At 37.8% G+C, this 10,405-nt stretch overlaps 1 non-coding gene across 1 annotated transcript; it reads left to right on the forward strand.

Annotated features, from left to right (window-relative positions):
- The first annotated feature begins 8,906 nt into the window (after positions 1-8,906).
- On the forward strand, positions 8,907-8,979 carry TRNAA-AGC (transfer RNA alanine (anticodon AGC)). The gene has a single exon. It is a non-coding gene; the product is annotated as a tRNA-Ala (tRNA).
- Positions 8,980-10,405: the final 1,426 nt, after the last annotated feature.

Below are 10,405 nucleotides of genomic sequence, written 5' to 3' on the forward strand. Positions count from 1 at the left end.
TTTTCAGTCATATACATGCAAGTCAGCTTCCGTAGATTACTTAAATACTCAATCTCTCCGAATAATAATTTTATCCATTTACTGATATTTTAACGGCATAACATTTGAAAATTTGCCCATTTAACTAATAAATGTAATTAATTAACGTCCAACCACCAGTCATTTTCACATAAGAGCATAATGAAAATGCCCTTGCACACAAAGGAGACCACAGTGGAAATGAAAGTCCTGTCAAGAGTACTCGTATATAAGGCTAAATAATTAATACTCAAAGCAGCTATCATTCTTCAGAACTTGCGGAAATATACAGAAAGCAAAATAAGAAAAGAAGTAACAGATAATTTTTTCTTCACCTAAAATTAGAACGAGTCATTTCATGATCATTGAGTGAATATTCATCATCAATTTATCCAATACCAAGTTTCCACATTAAATTATTAACAAAACAATCACATTTTCAATAATTAACAAACTTAAATCAATCACAAGTTGTTTCCATCTTCAAAAAGAGTTTAAGTTAAATGATGAAATAGTTAATTCATAAAAATACGGAAATAAATAGTTCCTTCGTATTCTGCCACACAGTGGGAGTGGATAATACCTGCGGTTGTGATTATGTAGTAGTAGTTTTTAGGGGAGGCGACCGACAGCTAAGGTCATTTGCGCCATAGGGGATGGACAGGAAAGGATGAAGGGTGGAGAGAAACCCGGCGTCGGCATTAGCCTACTCTTTACGAAAGGCGCCAAGGGGTCCGCAGCTTAACGTCCCATCCGACGGACGGCGTACTCACTCAAAGTGCCCTCCACAAAGCACCTCAAGTAGGGATCGAGATACCTCTGAAAAATATTCAACACCGCCGGGATTTGAACCCGCGCCCTCAGGGTGGGAAGCCAGTACGTTAGCCCCCGCACCATCTCGATCCCCGGTTGTGATTATAACACGGCAATTTAAAGTGGAAGATCAAGTTGATTTTGTTTTGGTTACAAATATTTAAATCTGAAAACCCAAGGTTTGATCTAGAGTAAACCCTATTTATTAGTTAAGACTCCTAAAGTGGACATCCGAGATGAGAAGTGTTATTCCCATGAAAACAGAAGAAATTTTGGTAGAGTCCTGGGTGATATTTCGAAATCCCCTGCGTTTACGAAGACGCAGGTCTGAATACCGTCAGACACCTCGTCTAATCAAGAATAGAGGCATTACATTAAAATAACTTTGAAAAAAGTGACCACATTTTCTCCCAGATTAAGGAGCCTTCCTTAAACAACCTGAGGTTTATACACTTCCTTCCTAAATATATGAAGAAATTCTTTTTCTAATATGTAATGAGCCTTAAGAAATGAGCCCTTCATCATACGAAATAATAGGAACTATTTAATATGAAGCCGGCAACATTTTCTACCAAAAAGAAATCACACATATGATTTTGACGATACCAAATTTCTCTACGATAAATGATCAAGTCAATAACGCGTATGTTCTGAAAAAGTAAACAGCTTGAAATTCAACTTTCCTAAACTTTATGGAAAATTACAACGAACGTCATTAAAAGTAATCAGCAATGAGAAACTCCTTTTAAGGGCTAAAAAATTCTTGAACATATTTGAAGTCAGTTTAATCAGTTAGTATTTGCACATTGTTTTCTCTGTAATCAAGAATAAAAAAGTTTTCCTTCATGAACAACGGCTGAAGTAATAGAATAACAAACCTTACTTTAGTTACCTACTGAATATCCTCCCCACAGTAAAGAAATATAATTAAATCACAAGCTTGTCTTAAAATGTTGCAGTAATTTATGGTACAATAACATCTGTTATCATTAATATTACCAAGCGAATAGTGATGGGCACTGTAACCTAATATTATAATGTAATAATATTCGAAATTCGGTAAAACATTCTGGTCCATTCGATGGTAAATTAATGAAACTGAATACCAGAGGCACACGATTAAACTTGCGAAGCCGCTGAAAATACTCTAATATTATGATTCTTGAATTGCGGGTATCTATTATCTATAAGAAATCTTGACATCAGGACTTTTCTGGTGCAAAACTTTCACCCGAGAGTCAAAACTGTTTACAACGATCGCTACCAACGAGAAGCTTCGATTAATGTAAGACCTACCCAACTTTTGAGTGGGAAATAAAACCAATCGAGTCAACTATTTTCCGCTCCCCTGTCTGCTCTTATACGGCTCGTAAAAATCCCCACCCCTGTTCTCCTCTCCCGATATCCGTCGTAAGCAGATCGAATGAAAGAGTGAGATTCTTTTCCCTCTCCTCGTCTTGGACTCCATTCCTGCCAACTGATTCGTTTATCGACGGATTTCCGACGTTTCGAAAGCTCTTCCAAGTTATTGTTCCACCTCCATCACTGCCTATCCCCATCCTCTTGAAACCAGCTATCCTCTCCCCTCCTCCTCCCTCGCTCGAATCCCATAGCCCGTGGGTTTGTGGAACGAGGCGGACTGGAAAGGAGTGGAGGGTAGGACCGCTGAGCAAATTGAAAATGCCCCCATTTTTTGCCGATAATTCGTTCTTTTTTCTGACCGTGTCACGAAAACATTCGTTTTTTAAGGAGAGCGGGAAGGGGAGAAGTTGGTAGCAGCGGTATGTGCACTACGACAGGAATCCTTTCAGTGATATTTCAAGAGTATAATGCGAAAAAGAAAGTGAATTACAATAATGGGAAATATCTTGATTTAGTAGATAAATTGAGAATTGATTCAAGAGATAAATAAGAGAAGGAAGACATTCTACCTTCGCATTAATGTCAGCACAGGATAAATAGTCCACCTCGCTGGTGGCAACGAACATAAAATATATTTTATTTTTATTTATTTTGAGTTCTTTTATAGAAATAGAAAAGACATAAATGATTTTCAATACACAGCAGATAAATCGGGGCGCTACATAGTAGTTCCTAATTTCTTGAAGAAATAGCAAAATGATCCCTTTGTGTGGATGGCAAATAATTATCAACTTTCTTTTAACCGTGCATTCTTCTGATAACAAACGTTTTATCCCTGCCAAAGCAGGAAATCTGCGAAAAAGAAGAGCCGCCCAAAAATATAGAGGATTTTCTAGGAACTTACTCAAGGGCAAGTAGAGGATGCCATTATTTCTTACCCTGAAAGCCGCGACGAGGGTGTATGAAAGGGAGGGTTAAAACACTGCCATTATTCTAACCAAGGTCAAGGGAGAAGTTAATACTTAAGGTGGAGAAAGATGTGAGAAGGAAGAGGAAAAAAATGGAATGAGTAAAATATTACTAAGTTTAAAACACTGAAGAATATATTAATGTTATAATAATCGGCAACTAAATGATTGGCAATATTACTATCCTTTTCAATGATAGAATTCTACCTCGTCAAAAATAAAAACAATTGGGAAAGATTAAAATACTTGTCGATCCGTCAAGACTCAAAGAATTTACTTACAACCGTAGTAGTAGTTTTGAGGGGAGGCGACCGACAGCTAAGGTCATTTGCGCCATAGGGGATGGATAGGAAAGGATGAAGGGTGGAGAGAAACCCGGCGTCGGCATTAGCCTACTCTTTACGAAAGGCGCCAAGGGGTCCGCAGCTTAACGTCCCATCCGACGGACGCCGTACTCACTCAAAGTGCCCTCCACAAAGCACCTCAAGTAGGGATCGAGATACCTCTGAAAAATATTCAACACCGCCGGGATTTGAACCCGCGCCCTCAGGGTGGGAAGCCAGTACGTTAGCCCCCGCACCATCTCGATCCCCACTTACAACCGTTCCAACGCTGAAAGGAGGATACAGTGAGAAGAATATCCCAAGGAAACAAGACAATTTACTGGGCGAAGACTTTACGATCATTAGATAAAACTTTTGGGTATTGATCTGCCATGGAATTAAAGTATAATAGCGAAAACTACAGAAAATCGAAGACTGTAGGCGAAGTGTATGTCATGGAATAAATGAATCGAACATGAGTACTAACATATACAACCCCTATGAAGAAACAAAGAGGGTATGGGGCATGGTATGGAGATAGGAAAAACTCTGCCAATGAGTAACCATAATGACAAGAACATCATTTAGTGGAACACCAATTAAAACCCCTCTGAACTCAAATATTTAACATTATGAGGTGTCTCGTCAACTTGCGTAGAAATCACTCCAACTAACTCCGGCAGCCATAAAGAATTTACCATTTATCTCACAACATACTCGTAGAGTATTCGATGGCACGAAAAGTAAAAATGAATGTACATCTCCTGTGCATTTCACTATCTCATTTAAAACCTTCGAATAATATAATGACATTTAATTTTCTTCATTTTCGATCGTACGCCAATCAAATTATTCATGACAATTCACGAAAAATCACAAATCCTTCGACCTCGCCTGTTTTTTTGACATGTGAGTAATGAACCTGGATTTTTCAGAGTGAAATTACCACCAAGTGTCTGTGAAAAATTAATAGTCCTATATATCTGATTGACATCGATGTCATCGATGTCATTTCCCGAATGAAACATTCCTCCCGTATACTCATTCCCTCGGAAATTGAGTCGTCATTACGAATATCAGTTTCATAATTGTCAAAAGCTATGATCAGCCATAAAAGGTGCATGGCAGAAATTATTCTTAATACATTTGGCGGCTATGTAAATTTTACATAACGAGGATCCAATTTGAAACATAACAAATGCATCTAATTTCTTTCCATAGGCACCATATAGACATGAATTTTTTTTATTCGAACATTTTTAGCCACCACTTTTTTCTTTCATCTTTTATCAAGAGCAGATATTAAAAGAAAATTTAGTCACTAAAATAGAAGGAACACATTTTTAGAGGGTTCTGTGAAAACCATATAAGATTCAGTTGCCAATCAGAATCAGTTTGTCCTCAATGCTCCTGTGAACAGAAAGTAATGGTTTAATCTCGTGAGTCTGTCGTGTCAAAATTGGGAGTACATAAAAGTTTTATTGTTTAAAAAACACACTTTTATCTAGGGCAGCAAAACTTGGGTATGTTTGAATAACTGGAATAACAGAAATATTGGACAAATGCTGTTGGTATGCGAAACTTCCGGTTTGTGCGTATATGATAAAAGTAGGAGATATAGAATTAGGTCATGAGTGGATAGTGAAAGAATCTAAAATATATGTTATACATGATAGAAATGTTGGTCTAAGAACGAGAACATTACCGTGAAATTTTATTTATATAGTTGAAATTAGATTAGAGCATTAAATTATCAGAAGTTCAAATTATGAGTTTGATGCAGGCATTGTAATTTTCACGAGCATACTCATTAAACAATATGATATCTCGTCGCAATTCAACTAAATTATTGTCCAAGGTAAAGTTCCATTTTTCACTCACGCCTACATACTGATACACTAGACCTTGACATTGTCTTTTATATCGATTAAATGGGTTTTTTATTACAAGGGAAAGATGCTACCGATAATAGCCTTTGAGATCGCTCAAGAGGTTCTGTGATGGCATTAAAGTCTATTTATGCGAAGACTTTTGCTGGGGTTTGATTCAGTAGAGCCTAAATATAGCTTATTGGGTCCCTTATTAAGAATAAATATTCAAACGTCCCAGGAACGTCCTTTTTCACGCTTTGGCAATCGCCATTACGAAGCGGGAGGATCACACCGCGTCCTCGTATTTCCAGTTTCCAGCATGAGGAACAGAGGTCCGCCAAGCAATAAAAAAATCGATTATATCTTCGGCGTTAAAAACCTCGAAAATTTTCTCAGGAGATTTTTATTTAAAAAGGTTAATGAAATCTGGTGACGTAAAAAAACTTCTCAGGAACTCGCAGTAAAACCGACCAATATTACCACCTCATGTAAAACTTTAAATAAAAAGAAGGCTCCCCATTTTGTCATTTAAACCACTAAATTAAATTGAATTATTACTAAAAATAAGTTAATTTGATGAAATGAGACTTTTACACAGGAACATGGTGATAAAAACATCAAAGTTCGTTCAGCGGGTCCTGCATTTTGAAGTTAAAGACTTTCAAAGAAAATTGAAGATATTTTTTCGCTAAATTTGCTCATCTTTGGGAGCATACGCATATACTTTTAAATTATGAACACTGTGATAAAAGATATGATGCATGAAATGTAAACCAAATTATTCGTTACATCTCACGTTGGGCGACTTAAGCCCGCAAAAGGACCAAATTTCAATACCCTGCGCGTGTCGCCCCTTTAGCGTACTCACTAGTTGCTTCTGCACTTAATGAGCGATATCAAGCATCAAGGGTAATCGGTCGAAGATAATCAGGCTTTGTTCAAAGTAAGAACGCAAATGATTTTTTTTCAAATCATCACGCTATTGACACGAATTTCATTACCACATTACCCGTTATTTACCAGTCAGGATGTTAGAATAATGAGAGAATACTTTATAAAACGTATGGAATGAAAGCTTCAATTCCACGGAATGAAATTTGATATGGAAGTGGATAACAAAATCGTCTTACTTTGATATAATATTGGATCTACATACATGGGGGGGATTAGCCTATATCCTAGGCGTAACAGAATTAGAGGTGCCAACATAATGTTTTCCATGAATACCCGGATGTGGTCAAGGCATGATGCGTCTGGAGAAGAATAATGAAATATCACAAACTTTTTATGCGTTAAGTATAATTATCCTAATGGAATCCCGTGCCACAGTTATCATGAAAGCGATTTCCTTAAGTAACTATTGTTTAATAATGTCATATTTATATTTCTCTTCATTAGATTCCTATAGTATGAGCAAGGATAAAAATATCGGTGTCACCCACACGCAACGTTAGTGTTTGCTCTTTCTGGCTTTGACAACCCTTTACAAATTGAAGTAATTTATGGGATGGAGAAAGGAAAGGGGCGTCAAATGTCACATTTCCCTAGATATCCAAAATGCCTCAATAGGGCTCCGCTTTGATTGATTTAGCGTCAATAAATAGGTAAGATTTAATATCGCTCTGCTATCGATCAATATTTTGTCGGAATATTATTGGCGTTTCTTGCACTTTCCACATTATCCAAAATATCGACCCAGACCTAATTACCTATTTCATAATTGACCCAAATGACTCCTGCTGCTATGGAACTTCTACAGAACCATATAATTACTACATCATGAGTAATGCTAATTGCGAAAGCCACATTGGTTCTCCAGGCTGGTTGTTCCAGATTTCAATGTTTTAAAGAATGACGTACTTTGATTCCTCAACTGTTTCCCACATGGAGAATACTTCACATTCAGTGGCAGTACATCGTTGAAATGCATCGGTTACTTTCATAAGGAACCCCTCTGTATGTGACTTCTCAATGAATATTGTTTCATAGTTAGCGATATCCAAATTAATAAATTATTCATCAGCGTATGAGTGCGTAATAAATAATCCGCATTACCATTCCAATACGCCGGATGTCGAGCCGATTCAATACTTTCGTCCAGTAACCCAGTTTTTAGGGATCAAATCTTTTAAGCTGCTATGCCGTTAACTCCAAAGGATTGGAGTTACAACCACAATATTGGTATACGAAGAGGATTTTGATGTTCTCCCGGCGTATCAGAGCCCAGAATTGCGGCGGCATATTATTTCCCTCATTAATCACTGGCATGAGGCCACTACTCTTGATTCATTATTTCTTGATTACTGAGCCCTATTAAACCTATTACCAGAATTATTTACGAGGAAATGAAGGAGCCTACGTCTCTACCAACAATACCCAAGGCGGTATTGGAAATTGCATTTTCTTTCATCCAGAGATAGGTAAATAGATTAAATAAAAAAGTGATCAGGATAATATGTCATGAAATATAGATTCAGACAATTCGATAATAACTCATGAAAACATTAAATGTAAAAGAAGGATGTAGATGGAGAATGATATATTAAATGGGAGTAGCCTCTTAAATTTGGCAGAGCTATGGAAGCATTGGTTTCAATAAAAGGTTGATCAGACATAAAGTTCAAGGTTTCAACCAAAGACATGGACATAAAAATAGACAAAGACATGGATATAGAAAATTAAAGGAAAGCCAAATTATCTGAGTCGCGCACGACTCGACAAATTTTTGATCATACTGTCAGCTTTATCTACGAATATAAATTACCCCACAAATAATCGGAAGGAAGAATCAAAACCAATTGTTCCATATTTATACATATATATATATATATATATATATATATATATATATATATATATATATATATATATATATATATATAATATACATATACAAATACATATACATATATATATATATATTATTATAAGGTAATCTAAGGCATTTATATACATTAGAATAAAACTTGGACATAACTTTTAGAATTTTCTATTCAAAGAATACCATGCATTACAAAGGAGATAATATCTGTGCAGAAAAAACAAGTTTTTGAGATCGTGGAGCATTTCGTAGTTGAAGACTATAAGAAGTTTATAAAGACCGTTTAATATAATTTGGCAATTAGATAATATAAAGAGATCAGTTCGTAATGGGAAGCCTTACTTGTAAGAGCGGAGAGTGTGTTAAATATTTCCAAGGGGTAGTTCCGAATACCACTGAAGGATACTGATGTCTTTTATTGCACAGATTTAGCTAGCCTAAGCTAAGCAAGTACGGAGACACACGAGTACCCCTGGTAATTAGATACAAAGCAGACTCATCGTTTTCCCAAATTCTCAGGCAAAAATATCTTGATTTTCAACTACTTCAATACCAGTTTTTTCATCTCATTTGTGAATTAGTTTTTTCCTGTCACAACTCATTCTCATCGGGTTTTGGCATCAACTCCAGGAGGAATTGATGACTAAATCAAATGCTTGGAATACTATTTAATTATAATCGTATTAAAATAGGATCTACATATTTTCTTTTCGTTCAGGTATTGTCTACCGGGAGCGTAGCTCAGATGGTAGAGCGCTCGCTTAGCATGCGAGAGGTACCGGGATCGATACCCGGCGCCTCCAACATTTTTTTTCTGTTGGTCAAAAAGGTTTTCACAAGGAGGAGGGAGTTCATGACAGGGACGTTGAGTAAGGATGTTAAGAAAGGACTCGTTAAGCTTTGATATGGAGCATATCTCACATAATATCCCGGTCACATTTCTTCCATGTAGATGCTACCAGATCAGTTCATAGATACTCTTCCTCCCACATTTTCCTACGCCTTTTAAAAGTTCCGCAAGAATGTTATCCAACCCCAGGGGCCTTTTTTAATTTCATCTCCCTTAAAGCCCTTTTTTATCTTATCGTCGAGCATGCCTGGAGCTATCTCCCTTACGTCATGTTCCTTTTGTGGTGTCTAAACCGAGTGCCAGTGATGAGTAACCCCTGTCTTCTACAGCACTCAATTCCTTTCTCCCCGCGGTTATTCCTTGTACCTAAAACGTAGTCCCCAACCGCATCACCACCTCATCCTTCGCCTATCGTCGCATTCCAATCCCCCATCACTATCAAATGTTTCCCAGCAGGAACACACGCGATTATGTCCTCTAACTGATCATATATCCTATCGATCTCTTCTTCCTTATGGTTGCTCGGTGGCATGTATACCTGAATAATAACCACGTTCGTCGGTTCTGCTTTAATCTCTACTAGTAATAATCTATCCGTCACCTGCTCTATGTTGACTACGCTTCTTCCTACCTCTTCATTTAATACTATGGCAACCCCTGGTTGGCTCTCGTCCCCGCCGCTGTATATTGTTCTATAATTTTCACTCCAGTAATCCCCGCTATCCTTCCATCTCACCTCGCATAGACCTAAAATATCTATATTTCCCCTTTCCATCTCTCGCTTAATATTCTCCAATATCCCTGTCCTCATCATCGTCCTAACATTCCACGTTCCTATTCTAACTATCTTGGTCTTCTTCTTCTGCGTCTTCTGTTTTGCTGCTGTCGGTTTCCCCTTGCAAGGGTATCTTGAGATGACGACCGCGGAAGCCTTGCCTCCCCCGCTACCGGGCACGACACACGGCCGATTGGGCCGAGTTCCGTAGTTGCCAGGATTCATATTCTCTGTAGAGTCCATCATATTAATCTTGGGCATAATAAGTGAGTGGTTTCTCGTTGCCTTCCTCCATAGTATTTTTGATGGCAACATCACTCAATGGCCGCCCCAATGGGGTCAGACGCCTTTGCAGCCGCCTTACTGAGGAACAGACGCTGCCTGATAGGCAATAGGCTTCTCTTGTATGGGACCCTCATGAAGAAGGTCATATTAAAAAACTGGAAAAGGTGCAAAGAAAGGCTGCCCGATATGTACTGGGGAAGCATAGGAGGATGGAGAGTGTGTCTGACATGCTAGAAACGCTGGGCTGGGAACCTCTAGAAACTAGAAGGAAAGTAAGCAGACTTAGTGGAATGTTCCGCATTCTGAAGGGGGAGAAAGC

This window comes from Hetaerina americana, unplaced genomic scaffold (genome assembly GCF_022747635.1).
Source record: "Hetaerina americana unplaced genomic scaffold, ioHetAmer1.1.p SCAF_15, whole genome shotgun sequence".
NCBI lineage: Eukaryota > Metazoa > Arthropoda > Insecta > Odonata > Calopterygidae > Hetaerina > Hetaerina americana.